Below are 17,074 nucleotides of genomic sequence, written 5' to 3' on the forward strand. Positions count from 1 at the left end.
CTCCCACAGAGATGAGATTCTTCTTCAAACCCGGTACATATCGAACATCTGTTAATGTTCTAATCATTCCATCATGGCTCCTTAATCTTATTGAACCAATACCATATGAGGTAAGAGGGCTGTTATCTGCTGTGTGGATGACTCCATATTCTCCTTCTTGAAAATTCACGAACCAATCCTTATTGGGACACATATGATAGCTACAAGCCGAGTCCATCAACCATATGTCTGATGATGTTGATAACTCTGTTGTAACTAATGAGAAGTCTGAATCATCACAATCAGCTACATTTGAATCCACAATGGCCTTTCCATTGTTATGTCTGGCCTTATTCTTCAACTTCGGACAGTCTTTCTTCCAGTGCTCCTTTTCTCGACAAAAGGCACATTCATCTTTGCTGGGTCTAGATCTCGACTTGGATCTTCCCTTCTTAGTCCTCGTTTGCTTTTGAGGACGACCCCTCACAATTAGTGCTTCTCCTTCTCCGCCCTTCTGTTTTTCTCCCTTTCTTTGTTCATAACTGTACAAAGCCGAACAAACTTCTCTGAGAGAAATTTCGTCATTTCCATGGAGTAGAGTAGTTTCAAGGTGCTCGTACTCATTAGGAAGTGACCCCAACAACATCAAGGCCAAGTCACCATCATCAAAAGTTGCATCCATATTTTGTAAATCTGTGACCAACTTATTGAAACTGGTGATATGTTCATTCATTGTGGTACCAGGAACATAGGTGAAGCGAAACAGTCTCTTCTTCATATACAATTTATTTTGACTGTTTTTCTTCAAAAATTTATCCTCCAGTGCTTTCCATAATTTACTTGCAGAAGTTTCCTTTGTGTATGGATATTTCTGCTCTCTAGCAAGGTAGGATCGAATAGTACCGCAAGCAACACGATTGCTAATTTTCCAATCTTCTTCTCTAATAACATCTGGCTTCTTTTCTTCAATGGCAAGATCTAGCCCTTGTTGAAAAAGAACATCTAGAACCTCGCCTTGCCACATCCCAAAATGTCCTGACCCGTCAAAAATTTTTACCGCAAATTTCGCATTTGACACAATTCTTGTCACAAGCGAAGATGCCAACGATGACGTATTATTGACACTTGATGTAGATTCTTCTTGTTTACTGTCTCCCATTTTAACACAAATATTATTTAGTAGCTGACGACACAAATCAAGATTATTTCCTTTCTGGTGTGGAAGATCAGACTAAGCTGCAACCACAGAGCATACTCAGACAGAACCTTGACTCAGTTACCAAGATAGATCTTTTCTGATGTGGAAGATCAGACTATGCTGCAACCACAGAGCATACTTAGACAGTACCTTGGCTCTGATACCAATTGTTGCGGAAGCCAAATGTATATAGTGTGAATGAGTCACAACTACTATACCAAAAATTATGACAACCACTAAATAATAAACAAGACAATGAGACAACAATAAAAGAACACCAGAATTTACGAGGTTCGGCCAATTTTGCCTACTTCCTCGGACACAATCAATATTTTATTCCACTCCAAAATTACAAGTGAAATAATACTAAAGAGAGAAGATACAAATGCCTTAAGAAGATAAAAAGGCAAATGAGAGGTGTGTTTAAATCCTAAACATTAGGCCTCCTTTTATAGGGTGAAATTCCCATTCAAAATTGTCATCCACCGATGTGAGACTTTTGACAATTTCAACAAAACCTTGGTACCTATTTTCATTCAAAATGAAAATGGGCATTTTCAAATCCATGTTCATTTTTCCTTTTTTTCTCATTGCTCATTTCCTCCTCTTCACTCACTCTGATGCAGCCATATTTGATGTTCGAAACAATTGTCCTTACGCAGTTTGGGCTGCCTCTGTGCCAGTGGGTGGTGGTCGCCAGCTCGATTCTGGTCAAACCTGGACAATCGACGTGCCAGCTGGCACGAAAGGAGCCCGTATTTGGGCCCGAACTGGTTGCAATTTTGATAGTTCGGGCCACGGTAAGTGTGAGACTGGAGATTGCAATGGTCTTCTCCAGTGTCAAAGCTTTTGGAGTACCCCCAAACTCTTTAGCTGAATATGCCTTAAACCAATTTAATAATCTTGATTTTTTCGACATCTCTCTCGTCGATGGATTCAACGTACCGATGGACTTTAGCCCTACCTCCAGTGGGTGCACCCGTGGTATTAGGTGCACTGCTGATATTAATGGACAATGTCCGAACGAATTACGAGCTTCTGGTGGCCATGGGTGTAATAATCCTTGTACCGTTTTCAAGACTGATAATTATTGTTGTAATTCTGGTAATTGTGGCCCAACTGAATTTTCGAAATACTTTACTCGGCAGACATCGTGCCTATAGCTACCCTAAGGATGATCAAACTAGCACTTTTACTTGTCCTACAGGAACCAACTATAGAGTGGTTTTCTGCCCATAAATGCCACAAAGCATATATATTTTGCTTCAAGTGGCCAGTATGGAAATTTTCGTACTAAGTGTACTAAATAAGAAGTGATCTTGTTAAACTATTGTATGTAGTAATCAATGTGATAATAAATTTATCTTGTTTCATTTCCTTTAATTTACTGCAGTATATATTATACGATTTCTTCTTCTCTTATATCTCTAGCTCTTTGCCTTTTGTTAGATTCACTGTTTACCTTTTGTTAATCACAATGATAAAAAATTTAATAATTTACATTTATTCTAATAAAACTCTTAGATTTAGAATTAATGAAAGTTAGTAATACCAATACAATATTTTTAAAATTGAGTAGTTAATAATTAGTTGTGCGGCAACTCTTTCAATTTGAAGGCTTGTCCATACCATTTTCTTTATAAAAATTAGATTAAGCAAATAGAAGTTACTGCAAGATTGCACATTAGTTTTGCAACTCTAACTTAGTTTTCAAATTAATTTTTACAATAAAACTAATAATCCTCATATGTAAATGAGTTTAATTAATTTAACATACTGAATTTCAAATTTAGTACTAATTTTGTTGTCGGTTTAGTTTATATTTACTATGAATTTATTCAATATGATCAGACCGATTTCTCAACTCAACAAGATCCCAAAGCTAACTATTTGTGTATTTGGATTTAATTTAAGAGCAATTAGTATTGAAGAATTGTAACGACCCAACCGGTCGTTTTGACTGTTAGAACCTCGTTCCCCTAAATAAGACTTCCCGTATGTGCTTTTATTAATTTATGACTTGCCGGGACGGTTGGTTCGGGATTTGGAAGTGTTCGGGTTGAAATCGGAACACTTGGTTCCTTAGTTTGGCTTTAAAAGGCCAAGTTTGACTTCGGTCAACATTTTGAGAAAACGACCACGAAATCGAGATTTAACGGTTCCAATAGGTTCGTATGATAATTTTGGACTTGGGCGTATGTTCGAATCAGGTTTTGGACAATCCGAGAGCGTTTCAGCGCTTAATAGTAAAAATCAACTATGTAAAGGTTTAAGGTTTTTTAAATTTGATTTGGAGTAGGTTTTGGAGTAACTTAAGTCCGTTTGAAATTTTGAGCCAGGGAATAGTTCCGTATGGTGATTTAAGACTTGCACACAAAATTTGGTGTCATTCCGAATAGTTTAAGTCTGTTTTAGCGCGTTCGGAGTAAGTTTGAAAATTTTGAAAATTCTAAGTTGAATCAATTTGGTTTGAGGTATGATTCTTAGTTTTGATGTTGTTTTCGTTCCGAGGGTTCGAGCGAGTCCGTTTTATGATTTCAAACTCGTTGATATGTTCGGGCTGGGCCCCGGGTGTTAACTGAACGAGGCTCGGATCAAGTTTGGACTTGGAAAGGACTGCTGAAGCTCCCAGCTTCTGGTGTAACCGCACCTGCGCATGGGCAGCTGCGGGTGTGAACTTGCAGAAGCGAGCCTCTGACCACAGGTGTGAGCGAAGCCGACTAAGGGGAAAGCCGCATCTGCGAGGGCATTTTCGCAGAAGCGGAAGGGCTATTTGGCAGAACCCTTAAAGAATGGGAAAACAGCCATTTTTGCCCATTTCTCTCCATTTTTGGGCGATTTTGGAGCTTTTTGAGATGAGATTTTAACTAGCAACTTGAAGGTAAGTTAGTTCTACACACTTTGAGTTAAATACATAGATTATGGGTAGATTATAACCAGTAAATCTTAGAAATCAAGGGTTTAGATAAAAAACCTAGATTTTTTTAAAAACAATTAGATTTTAACCACGAAAATGGTTATGGAATTGGATGAAAATTATATATTTGAGTTCTTGAGATTATGGGTAATGATTTCCTCCGAAATTTTTTCGGAATCTGGGCCCGAGGTGAATTTTAGAAAATTTACCATTTTGGGTCGGGTAATTTATTTAATAGTCTAATTTCGAATTATTGAGCACGTATTAATTATTTTATATAACTTTTGGATAGTTTCGGATTTTTCGGCATCGAATTGAGGTTTTTACGCGATATTTTTATCGGGAAGTGGACTTTGAGACAAGGTAAGTCTCTTGTCTAACCTTGTAAGAGGGAATTTACCCCATAGGTGATTTGAATTAATAATTGTTGTTAATTGTGGGGGTTACGCACGAGATGACGAGAGTCCGTGCGTAGCTACTAATTATGCTATGTCCGGGTAGTTTAGGACTCAAATCATGAAATACTTGTGACAAAATTACATCCTCTATTTAATTAAAATATTAAAATTATATTGTGAATTGTTAGAGGAAATAGTAAAAGAACGAAATTTCTTATACTTGAATCTTTGTGTAAATTATTTAATTGTTAATAGAAATTGTACATCCTTATGTGTTAGCTTTATAACAACTTCTCATTCCGGAGGTTCATAAGAAAATATTTTCCTTTTTTGTAGAGCGGGCCGAATGCCTCGACAGTATAGATGCATCTATGGATCGTGCCGCACGTCCCTCAGCAGTGTACACGACACTATGGATTGGGCCGAACGACCTCGGCAGACATCGTGCCTATAGCTACCCTAAGGATGATCAAACTAGCACTTTTACTTGTCCTACAGGAACCAACTATAGAGTGGTTTTCTGCCCATAAATGCCACAAAGCATATATATTTTGCTTCAAGTGGCCAGTATGGAAATTTTCGTACTAAGTGTACTAAATAAGAAGTGATCTTGTTAAACTATTGTATGTAGTAATCAATGTGATAATAAATTTATCTTGTTTCATTTCCTTTAATTTACTGCAGTATATATTATACGATTTCTTCTTCTCTTATATCTCTAGCTCTTTGCCTTTTGTTAGATTCACTGTTTACCTTTTGTTAATCACAATGATAAAAAATTTAATAATTTACATTTATTCTAATAAAACTCTTAGATTTAGAATTCATGAAAGTTAGTAATACCAATACAATATTTTTAAAATTGAGTAGTTAATAATTATATGTGCGGCAACTCTTTCAATTTGAAGGCTTGTCCATACCATTTTCTTTATAAAAATTAGATTCAGCAAATAGAAGTTACTGAAAGATAGTACATTAGTTTTGCAACTCTAAGTTAGTTTTCAAATTAAATTTTACAATAAAACCAATAATCCTCATATGTACATGAGTTTAATTAATTTAACATACTGAATTTCAAATTTAGTACTAATTTTGTTGTCGGTTTAGTTTATATTTATTATGAATTTTTTCAATATGATCAGACCGATTTCTCAACTCAACAAGATCCCAAAGCTAACTATTTGTGTATTTGGATTTAATTTAAGAGCAATTAGTATTGAAGAATTATAGTACAATTATAGAACATATCTCTAATAGTACATACAGTTTTCAAGTGTATGTATGTCATACTTAGATTTTTTAGATTTATCTGCCTAATCCTCTTTTATTAGAAATAGTATTTATAATATGCTTTAACGTAATTTAGGTTGTTTAGAGCATAATTAAAATTTTGAAGATGGAGGAGGATAAATTTCCTTCAAAAAGAGCTTGAACGTACCTACAATTATCTGCCAAAATTGTTCATGCTACATTCAGATAATAAAATAGTAAACTTAAATCGTTAAATGGTATGGTGGAACAATAAACTTATTGGCCCCCACATGATATCATGGTCACCACATGCAAGTGGACCCACTGTTTCAGGTGAGTTAGGAAATAAACGGAAATCACTTGGTTCTTTTGTCAATTACTTTGACCGGAGGCTCCTCACATTCCCACTCATTAATAGCACTAGTGAGGGTGTGTCCGGGCTCACCCTCACATTCACAATATGTAACGATTCGATCAGCCGTTTTGAGTTTTAGCGCGTCGTTCGGCAGTTTGAAACCTTGAATAGCTTCACTTCAGGTATTATGACTTGTACGTGTGGTCGGAATTGAATTTCGGAAAGTTCCGAATTGATTTGGAAAGAAAATTCTAAATTCGAAAGCTTTAAGTTGGAAGAATTGAGTAAGGTTTGACTTTTGAGTAAACGACATCAGAATCGGGATTTGAAGGTTCCAATAGGTTCGTATGATGATTTCGGACTTGGGCGTATATTCAGGTTGAGTATCGGATTACCCGGGGGGCATTTCAATGTTTATTATGGAAAGTTAACATTTTTAAAGTTTAAGAATTTCATAAGTTTGGTTTGAAGTGGATTTTTATGTTATCGATGTCCGTTTGGGGGTCCGAGCCTTGAAATAGCTTCGTTATGTCATTTATGACTCGTGTGTGAAATTTGAAGTCATTCCGGATTGATTTGATACGTTTCGACACAAGGTATAGAATTTGAAAATTTGAAAACTTAAAAGTGATTCGAGGCGCGATTCATGATTTTGGTGTTGTTTGACGTGGTTTAAGGCTTCGACTAAGTTCGTATCGTATTTTGGGACGTGTTGGTATATTTGGTTAAGGTCCCGGGGGCCTCGGGTGGATTCTGGATGGTAAACAGTGCGAGTTTGGACTTGGGAGAAGTGCTGAGGCAGCTGGGATCTGGTGCAATCGCACCTGCGTGGAAAAGGCCGCAGGTGCGAGACCGTAGAAGCGGCCCTGGTGTCGCAGAAGCAGATGGGCTTAAGGTTGGCTGGAGATGCAGGTGCGAGGAGTTTACCGCACCTGCGGGCGCGCAGATGCGGGCGAATGAGCGCAGAAGTAGAGGTGGCATGGGGTTGGAAGATCGCAAGTGCGGGTGTTGTGGCGCAACTGCGGAGCCGCAGGTGCGGTCGTTGGCACGCAGGTGTGGAAGGCTGTTCGAACTAGGGAAACCGCGGATGCGAGTGGTTTCTGCAGAAGCGGGAAGTTGGCACCTTGGGGGAAGCCGCATTTGCGAGGTGGCTTACGCAGAAGCGGCTACTGTTCCGCAGGTGCGAGAAGTCGCTGGGCAGTGTGTTCTTTTAAGAACGGGATTTCGCCCATTTTCTTTCATTTTTACTTGGTTGGGGCGATTTTGAAGAGCTTCAATGGGAGATTTTCATCAAGCAACACAATGTAAGTGACTCCCACCTATTACAAGTTAAAAACATGGTTTGTATACGGATTTTACATGGGAATTAGTAGAAATTTAGGATTTTGGTAAAAAATCTAAAAATTGGTATTTTTGAAATTTGACACATGGAATTTGGGATAAGTTATATATTTTAGTTCGTGGTGTTTTGGGTAAAATTTATCTTCGAAAAATTTCGGAATCCGGGTACATGGGCCCGAGGGTTGTCTTTGTTGGCATTTTGAGCGGAGTTGGGAATCATTTTAAATTGTTAAAATATATGTATTGGGGTATATTTTGATTGAGTTGCATATTATTTGACTAGTTTTCGATCGCTTGGCTTGAATTGAAGAGTTAGACAGGCGAGAGAGTCGGTTTTGGAATTTCGGAGCGAGGTAAGTCTCCTGTCTAATCTTGTGAGGGGGAAACTACCCCTAGGTGATATTCATTGTTATGTGCAACTAGTAGTGGGTGTTGCATACGCACGAGGTGATGAGAGTCCATACGTAGCTAAAGCATGTTTATGTCCGGGTAGACTTAGGACTTTACTATGTAATAATTGAATTATTTGAACTCGTTGTGCTGGCTTAATTAATTAAAGCTATAACTGAATTTGATTTTGAAATAAATACATATATACTAGGTCGAGCCTTAACACTTTGAGTTATGGGCGAGTTATTTGAGAAACAGTAAGGATTATATTCATTTTGGGCTCATGTACAGTTTTGTAAATACGTGTCTCGTAATTCGCTAACTTTCTTCCTTTTCTTGTGGAGCAGGACGAATGCCTCATCAGTAAATAGATGCATCTATGGTTCGTGCCGCACGACCCTCGGCAGTGTACACATTATTTTGGATCGGGCCGAACGACCTCAGAGGAATCGTGCGTTATATCGCTAGCAATCCGCATGTTCACGAGATAAACCTTCAACTGATACCCGACATTTTATGATATTTCTTATTTATTTGGTATTGATACTTGGAATTTTAAGAGCTATTAAGGTAGATTGCAAGATCGAGAAATTTATCTTTTAAAAGAAATAATCAAAAAATTATGAAATTATAGATTTACTCCACTATTGATGTGCACTTCATATCTGTTATGAATTATCATGTTATTTATTTGGACCTCTAGTAAGTGTCGATGTCGACCCCTCGTCACTACTTCTCTGGGGTTAGGCTAGATACTTACTGGATGCGCGTTGATTTACGTACTCATGCTGCACTTCTGCACTAAATGTGCAGGATCTGACAGGTTCATTTGGTGATCATCTTGGCATGTAGGCGCATCTGTTGAGGGGACTTTATGTAAGCTGCAACCCAGGCTACGTATCGCAGTCCACCGAGTCTCCATCGTACTATTTATTTTATCATGTCTTATTTACATTCTGGAGATGTTGTATTGTTGTTATATTTAATGCTCATGCACTTGTGATACCGGGTTTAGGGAGCTCCTTCGGGTCGTTCATTATTGTGGTTCATGTAAATATTATCATTTACCCTATAAATTTTATTTTATACTGTTTAATTAAGGAAACATTATGATTTTAGAATACTAAAATGAGTAATTAAATTAGTAAATCACTGTTGGCTTGCCTGACGGTAGCGTTAGGTGCCATCACGACCTATAGTGGATTTCGGGTCGTGACACCTTGGTATTAGAGCGTTAGGTTCGCTTAGGTCTCACAAGTTATGAGCAAGTCTAGTAGAGACTTGCAGATCGGTATAGAGACATCTGTACTTATCTTCGAGAGGCTATAGAGCTGTTAGGAGCACTTCCCTTCTTGATTTCCTCATCGTGCAGTTTGATTCCATTGAAGCTTGTGCCTTTACTTTATTCCTACTCAATCTCACGTGACGTGGGGAGCTTGTTGTCAATTGGGCGTCGAGGAGTTGTATTGGTACTACAGATGTGGTGCATGATGTTTTTCCCCACGTGTTCAGGCGGGATATTATCGTCGCCTTGCGGAAGGATGTTCTGTAGTTTCGGCTCAGTATCTGTATTTCCTGCAGTTTTGAGGCTATGCACATGATTGCTATGATATTCATGAGTGTTACCGCACCGTGTTGATGTAATGGTAGTGAGCTTATTTATGGATCGCGGCAGTGAATGACTTGAAAAGAGGAGTTCTCAGTGTATGATTTAGAGGTTCAATATTTAATTCCAGGAAATGAAAGGAAAATTGGACTATGGATGTTCAGGTTTTGGTTGATGGAGTAACAAGGCTTAGTATCTTGAAGCGTGGTAAAATTTTCATTGTGATGCCATGTCGTCGTCCTTGTTTGAACACATTACGGTTCGCCAGTGTTATGGTCTTCCTTGATTTTGTGGGATCTACATTATGTGATGGTAGCTTAAATCTAAGTGGGGGAGCTATCACGACCCAAAATCTCACCTGTCATGATGGCGCCTATCTCAATACTGGGCAAGCCGACAATCTTAATAAACCACCATAACTTTAAGTGTGAACAACATAATATTTAAATTTAGCAAAAGAAATCTCACAATTTCAAATATAAACACTCCCAAAATTCAGTGTCACTGAGTACATGAGCATCTAATATGAATACAAAGTCTGACTGAAAAAACATTGTCTGAAAGTGTAGAATAGTACAATAACTGAAAGAAAGAGAGTCAAGGTCAGCGGACTCCAGGCAGCTACCTTGATAGTCTCTAACCGATAACACTCTGAGATCTAACGGTCGCCGTGTCCGAAAGCACCTGGATCTGCACACGAGGTGCAAAGTATAGTATGAGTACAACCAACTCAATAAGTAACAAGACTAACCTCTTGGCTAAAAGTAGTGACGAGCTCCGTAGGTACAGTCCAGCATAAATAACAATATAGAAATATAGTCATACTTTCAAGTTCAACAGTTAAACTCAATACAAGAAAAATAGATCAATACTGCATGATATGAGGAATATGACATCTCAATGGAAAGACCTCATGTAATAATGGTCATTAATCATTCGGTCACTCGGTACTGTTTATGGCCAATCCTGCCCAGGGATATTCCATCCCGTATATATATATACACATCAACTGACAGTCAGTCACTCAGTACCGAATAAGGCCAATTCAGCACTGGGTAATTTATCCCCAAATGTAAATGATATGGACAAGATCCATGTCTAGGAAAATTTATCACAATATAAATAAGTAAGGCAAGTCCATGCTCTGGGAAGTCCATCCCGAATATATAATCATATACTCTCACTAGGGGTGTGTACAGACTCCGGAGGGGCTCCTTCAGCCTAAGCGTGATATAAAGCCGATATGGCCTACTGCAGGTGGGCAGTCCCGATCCGTATAATAATAAAGCCTATAAAGCATGCTGCAGGCGGGCAACCCCGATCCATATAATAGTAAAGCCTATAAGGCCTGCTGCAGGCGGGCAACCCCGATCCATATAATAATAGTATATATATAAATCCAATATGGCCTGCTGCGGCGCGCAGCTCGATCCCATAAATATCCTCACAATTGATGAATATGAGTGAGTGTGAAATGTACATTTTTAAAACAATTAATTTAACAACAACACGACCTCATGGGTCCCAAAATATAGGCACGTAGCCTAAACATGATCTTTAATAAGAGTCTCAGCTCAATTTCTCTGACACGTGGAGAATGTTCAGATAATAACATGATTCTTTAATTTTTACATCTTCATTGAGTTTATTCAAGTCACAATTTCAATAGTGCACGTCCACACGCTCGTCAACTATCGTGTGTGCCACCTCCAAGAATTTATATAACACCAATTCGGGATTCATACCATCAAAACCAAGTTTAGAAGTGTTACTTACCTCAAACAGCGTAATTTCTTACTCCGCTATGGCCTTGCCTCGTGAATTGGTCTCCGAAAGCCTAATATCTAGCCAGAATTAATTCGATTCAGTGAATATAAATTATTGTAATTAATTCCATAAGAAATTACTAATTTTCTAATAAAATCCAAAATTTAACTCAAAAATCGCTCGTGGGGCCCACGTCTCGGAACCTGACAAAGTTGCAAAATCCGAAATCCCATTCAACCACGAGGCTAACCATACCAATTTTACCAAAATTCGACCTCAACTCGACATCCAAATCCTCAAATCTTATTTTCAAATCCCTAGATTTAAATCCCCGATTTACACCTCAAAAACGTGCAATCTAGTCGGATTATTCGATGATATTTCAATATTATGGAGTAGAAATGATCACAAGTGATTTACCTCAAGATTTCCCGTGATTTTTCGCTCAAAAATTGCCTCACCCGCTTTGGAAATGTCTAAAATAACAAAATTTCTCGGACCCTTCTGTTTTCGTACACTACTCGATGCTTTCACACCTGCGGCTCATTAAGCCATTTCTGCGGTTCCCGCTTTTACGGCCAAGCTGTCGCTTCTGCGGCTAATCACGCTTTTGCGGATAAGAGTCCGTTTCTGTGGTCTAGCCTAACTCCCCTTGCCTCCGCTTCTGCGACTTTAGAGTCTCTTTCGCGGACTCGCTTCTACGAGTTTTCGTCCGCTTCTATGGACCATACGCACCTGCGGTGCCCATAACACTTCTGCGAGCTCGCACCTGCGAGCCAAATTCGCAGGTGCGATTGCACCAGAAGGCAGAAACTTCAGATTTCTTCTAAGTCCGAATTTGATCCGTTAACCACCCGAAACTCACCCGAGGCCCCCAGGACCTCAACCAAATATACCAACAAGTCCTAAAATATCATATGAACTTAGTCGAGTCTTCAAATCACATCAAACAATGCTAAAAACACGAACCACACCCCAATTCAAGCCTAATGAACTTTGAAACTTTTAATTTCTACAAATGACGTCGGAACCTACCAAATCACGTCCGATTGACCTTAAATTTTGCACACAAGTCATAAATGACATAACAGACCTATTCAAATTTCTAGAATCGGATTCCGACCCTGATATAAAAAAGCCACCCCCCCGGTCAAACTTCTCAAAGATTCAACTTTCAATATTTCAAGCCTAATTCCAGTACGGACCTCCAAAGGTTTTTCGGACACTCTCCTAAGTCCAAAATTATCATACAGAGCTATTGAAATTATCAGAATTAAAATCCGAGGTCGTTTACACATAAGTCAACATCCGGTCAACTTTTCTAACTTAAGTTTTCAATTATGAGACTAAGTGTTTCATTTCACTCTGAAATCCTTCCGGACCCGAACCAACTAACCCGGTAAGTCATAAAACAACTGTAAAGCATAAATTGAGCAGTAAATGGGGGAACAGGGTAATAATACTCAAAATGACCGGCCGGGTCGTTATATTCCTCCCCTCTAAAATAAATGTTCGTCCTCGAACGGGTTTAGAATCATACATGGAGTCTCAAATAGGTGTGGATATTTGCTCCGCTTCTCCTGCTCAATCTCCCAAGTAGCTTCTCCGACTGGTTGGCCTCTCCACTATACCTTCACTGATGATATGTTCTTTGACCTTAGCTTTCGAACCTGCTGGTCTAAACTAGCCACCGGCTCCACATCATAAGTCAAATTACCGTCCAGCTGCACTGTACTGAAATCCAAAATATGAGACGGATCCCCAACATACTTTCAGAGCATGGATATATGGAACACTGGATGAACACCTGATAGACTAGGTGGTAAAGCAAGTTCATAAGCCACCTCTCCAATCTTCTTAAGTATCTCAAAAAGCCCAATATATCGATGGCTCAACTTGCCCTTCTTCTCGAACCTCAACACACCCTTTATGGGTGAAATTTTGAGCAGAACCTTCTCCCCAACCATGTCAACAATATCATGAACCTTCCTATCGGCATAACTCTTCTGTCTAGACAGCGTCGTGCGAAGCTGTTCCTGAATCACTTTGACCTTCTCCAAAGAATCCTGAACCAAGTCAGTACCCAATAGCCTAGTCTCGCCCGGCTCAAACCAACCCACCAGAGACCGATACCCTCTCCCATATAAAGACTCATATGAGGCCATCTGAATGCTTGACTGGTAGCTGTTATTGTAAGAAAACTTCGCGAGTAGCAGAAATTCTTCCCAAGAACCCCCAAAATCAATGACACAAGCGCGTAGCATATCCTCCACTATCTGAATAGTGCGCTCGGACTGTCCGTCCATTTGAGGGTGAAATATTATACTCAACTGAACCTGTGTGCCCAATTCTTATTGCACTTCTCTCCAAAACTATTATGTAAACTGCGTGCCCCAATCTGAAATGATGGACACTGGCACACCGTGTAGGCGAACAATCTCGCGGATATAAATCTCAGCCAACCGCTCTGAAGAATAATTAGTACCAACTGGAATAAAATGCGCGGACTTGGTCAACCAATCTACAATCACCCAAACAATATCAAACTTCCTCAATGTCCGTGGAAGCGCAACTACGAAATCCATGGTAATACGCTTCCATTTCCACTCCTGAATTTCACGTCTCTGAAGTAATCCTCCTGGTCTCTGATGCTCGTACTTTACCTGTTGACAATTTAAGCACCGAGCTACAAATCCAACTATATGTTTCTTCATTCGCCTCCACCAATAGTGTTGCCTCAAATCCTGATACATCTTCGCGGCACCTGGATGAATGAAGTACCGCAAACTATGAGCCTCCTGGAGAATCAACTCACGCAAACCATCCACATTAGGCACACATAGCCTGCCCTATATCCGTAATACGCAGTCATGCCCAATAGTGACTTCCTTGGCATCACCGTGCTGAACTGTTTCCTTAAGGACAAGCAGATAGGGATCATCATACTGATGTTCTCTGATACGATCATAAAGAGAAGATTGAGAAACCACACAAGAAAAAACTCGGTTCAGCTTCGAAACATCTAATCTAACAAATTGGTTAGCCAAGGCCTGAACATTCAAGGCTAAAGGACTTTCTGCTATCGGTAAATATGCTAAGCTGCCCAAACTATCCGCCTTTTGACTCAAGGCATCGGCCACCACATTGGCATTTCCGGGATAATAGAGAATGGTGATATCATAATCCTTAAGCAACTCTAACCACCTCCAATGCCGCAAATTTTAAGATCCTTCTGTTTAAACAGATATTGTAGACTCCGGTGATCACTATAAACTTCACAATAGAACAACAACAACAACAACAACCCAGTAAAATCCCACTAATGGAGTCTGGGAAGGGTAGTGTGTACGCAGACCTTACCCCTGCCCCGAAGGAGTAGAGAGGCTAATTCCGAAAGACCCTCAGCTAAAACAAAAATAAAAAATAAAAAGACAAAATGACAAAAGGAGACAATATTAGTATCACAACAACAATCATAGGATAAATAGGAACACCATGAAATCCAGAAGAAAGATGCAAAGCAAAGGGAGACAATATTAGTAAATATTAGTATCACCACAACAATCAAAAGAAAAATAGGAACATCATGAAATCTAGAAAAAGGATACAAAGCAAAAGCGATAGCTAGTAAATAGGACATGCACTGAAAAGAGAAATAGTAAGCCACAACATTTCCACTAGCTATCTTAGACAAAAACCCTACATGGATAGACCCACAATGGTACGAAGTAAGGCACGACTCAACTACCTCCTAACCTACAATCCTAATACTCGACCTCCACATCTTCCTATCAAGTGTCATGTCCTCGAAAATCTGGAGCCTCGCCATATCCTGCCTGATCACCTCTCCCCAATACTTCTTAGGTCGCCCTCTTCCTCTTCTCGTGCCATCTACAACCAGCTGCTCACACCTCCGTACCGGAGTATCTGGGCTTCTCCTCTGAACATGTCCGAACCATCTAAGCCTCGTTTCCCGCATCTTGTCATTAATGGGAGTCATATGCACCTTCTCCCGGATATCATCATTCCTAACCTTATCTATCCTAGTGTGCCCGCACATCCTCATTTCTGCTACTTTCATCTTCTGGATATGTGAGTTCTTAACGGGCCAACACTCAGCCCCATACATCATGGCCGGTCTAACCACCGCTTTATAAAATTTACCTTTGAGTATCGGTGGCACTCTCTTGTCACACAGGACTCCAGATGCTAACCTCCACTTCATCCATCCTACCCCAATACGGTGTGTGACATCCTCATCGATCTCCCCTCCCCCTGGATAACCGAACCAAGGTACTTGAAACTGCCTCTACTCGGGATGACCTGCGAATCAAGCCTCACATCCACGCCCTCTTCCCCTGGCTCAGCGCTGAACTTACACTCCAGGTATTCCGTCTTCGTCCTGCTCAGCTTGAAACCCTTAGACTCAAGAGCCTGTCTCCAAACCTCCAGCCTCTCGTTAACACCGGCTCGCGACTCATCAATCAGAACTATGTCATCGGCGAATAGCATGCACCATGGCACATCCCCTTGAATATGGTGTGTTAACGCGTCCATCACCAGGGCGAATAAGAACGGACTGAGCGCAGAACCTTGGTGTAACCCCATTACAACCGAAAAATGCTCAGAGTCGCCTCCTACTGTCCTAACCCGAGTCTTAGCCCCATCATACATGTCCTTAATCGCCATAATGTAGGGAACCGACACACCTTTTGCTTCTAGGCATATCCAGAGAATTTCTCTAGGAACTTTGTCATACGTTTTCTCTAGGTCAATAAACACCATGTGCAGATCCTTCTTCCTCTCTCTGTATAGTTCCACCAACCTTCTAACAAGGTGTATAGCTTCTGTAGTTGAACGACCCGGTATGAACCCGAACTGGTTGTCGGATACAGACACTGTCATCCTCACCCTCGCTTCAACCACCCTCTCCCACACTTTCATGGTATGACTCAGTAATTTGATACCCCTATAATTGTTATAACTCTGGATATCACCTTTGTTCTTATACAATGGAACCACCGTACTCCACCTCCACTCATCCGGCATCCTCTTCCCATTAAAAATAATATTAAACAACCTAGTCAACCACTCCAAACCTGCTCTCCCTACACACTTCCAAAATTCTACCGGAATCTCGTCTGGCCCGGTCGCTCTGCCCCTACTCATCTTATGCATAGCTCTAACGACCTCCTCAACCTCGATACGCCTGCAGTACCCAAAGTCACAGTGACTCTCAGAATGCTCCAATTCGCCTAGCACAATATCCCGATCCCCTTCTTCATTCAGAAGTTTATGAAAGTAAGTCTGCCATCTCCTCTTAATCTAGGCATCTTCCATCAATACTCTACCATCTTCGTCCTTGATGCATCTCACTTAGTCCAAACTTCACAATAGACACCGTACAAATAATGCCGCCAAATCTGCAAGGCATGAACAATAGCTGCTAACTCAAGGTCGTAGACCGGATAATTCTTCTCATGTACCTTTAACTATCTGGACGCATAGGTAATCACCCTACCGTCTTGCATCAGCACTGCGCCGAGACCAATATGCGATGCATCACAATACACAGTATAAGACTCTGAACTTGTAGGCAATACCAATACTGGGGCTATAGTCAAAGATGTCTTGAGCTTCTGAAAGCTCTCTTCACACTCATATGACCACCTGAACGGAGCACCTTTCTGGGTCAATTTAGTCAAAGGCGATGCAATAGATGAGAAACCCTCCACAAAGTGACGATAGCAACAGGCCAAGCCAAGAAAACTCCGAATCTCAGTAGTTGAAGATGGCCTGAGCCAAGTCTGAACTGCCTCTATTTTCTTCGGATCCACCTTAATTCTTTCACTAGACACTATGTGCCCTAAGA

The 17,074-nt window shown here is 40.2% G+C and overlaps 1 pseudogene; it reads left to right on the forward strand.

Moving 5' to 3' along the window:
• The first annotated feature begins 1,724 nt into the window (after positions 1–1,724).
• LOC107788488 (protein P21-like) lies at positions 1,725–5,031 on the forward strand (annotated as a pseudogene).
• The last annotated feature ends 12,043 nt before the right edge of the window (positions 5,032–17,074 follow it).

Source organism: Nicotiana tabacum, chromosome 23 (genome assembly GCF_000715075.1).
Source record: "Nicotiana tabacum cultivar K326 chromosome 23, ASM71507v2, whole genome shotgun sequence".
In the NCBI taxonomy this organism is placed as follows: Eukaryota; Viridiplantae; Streptophyta; class Magnoliopsida; order Solanales; family Solanaceae; genus Nicotiana; species Nicotiana tabacum.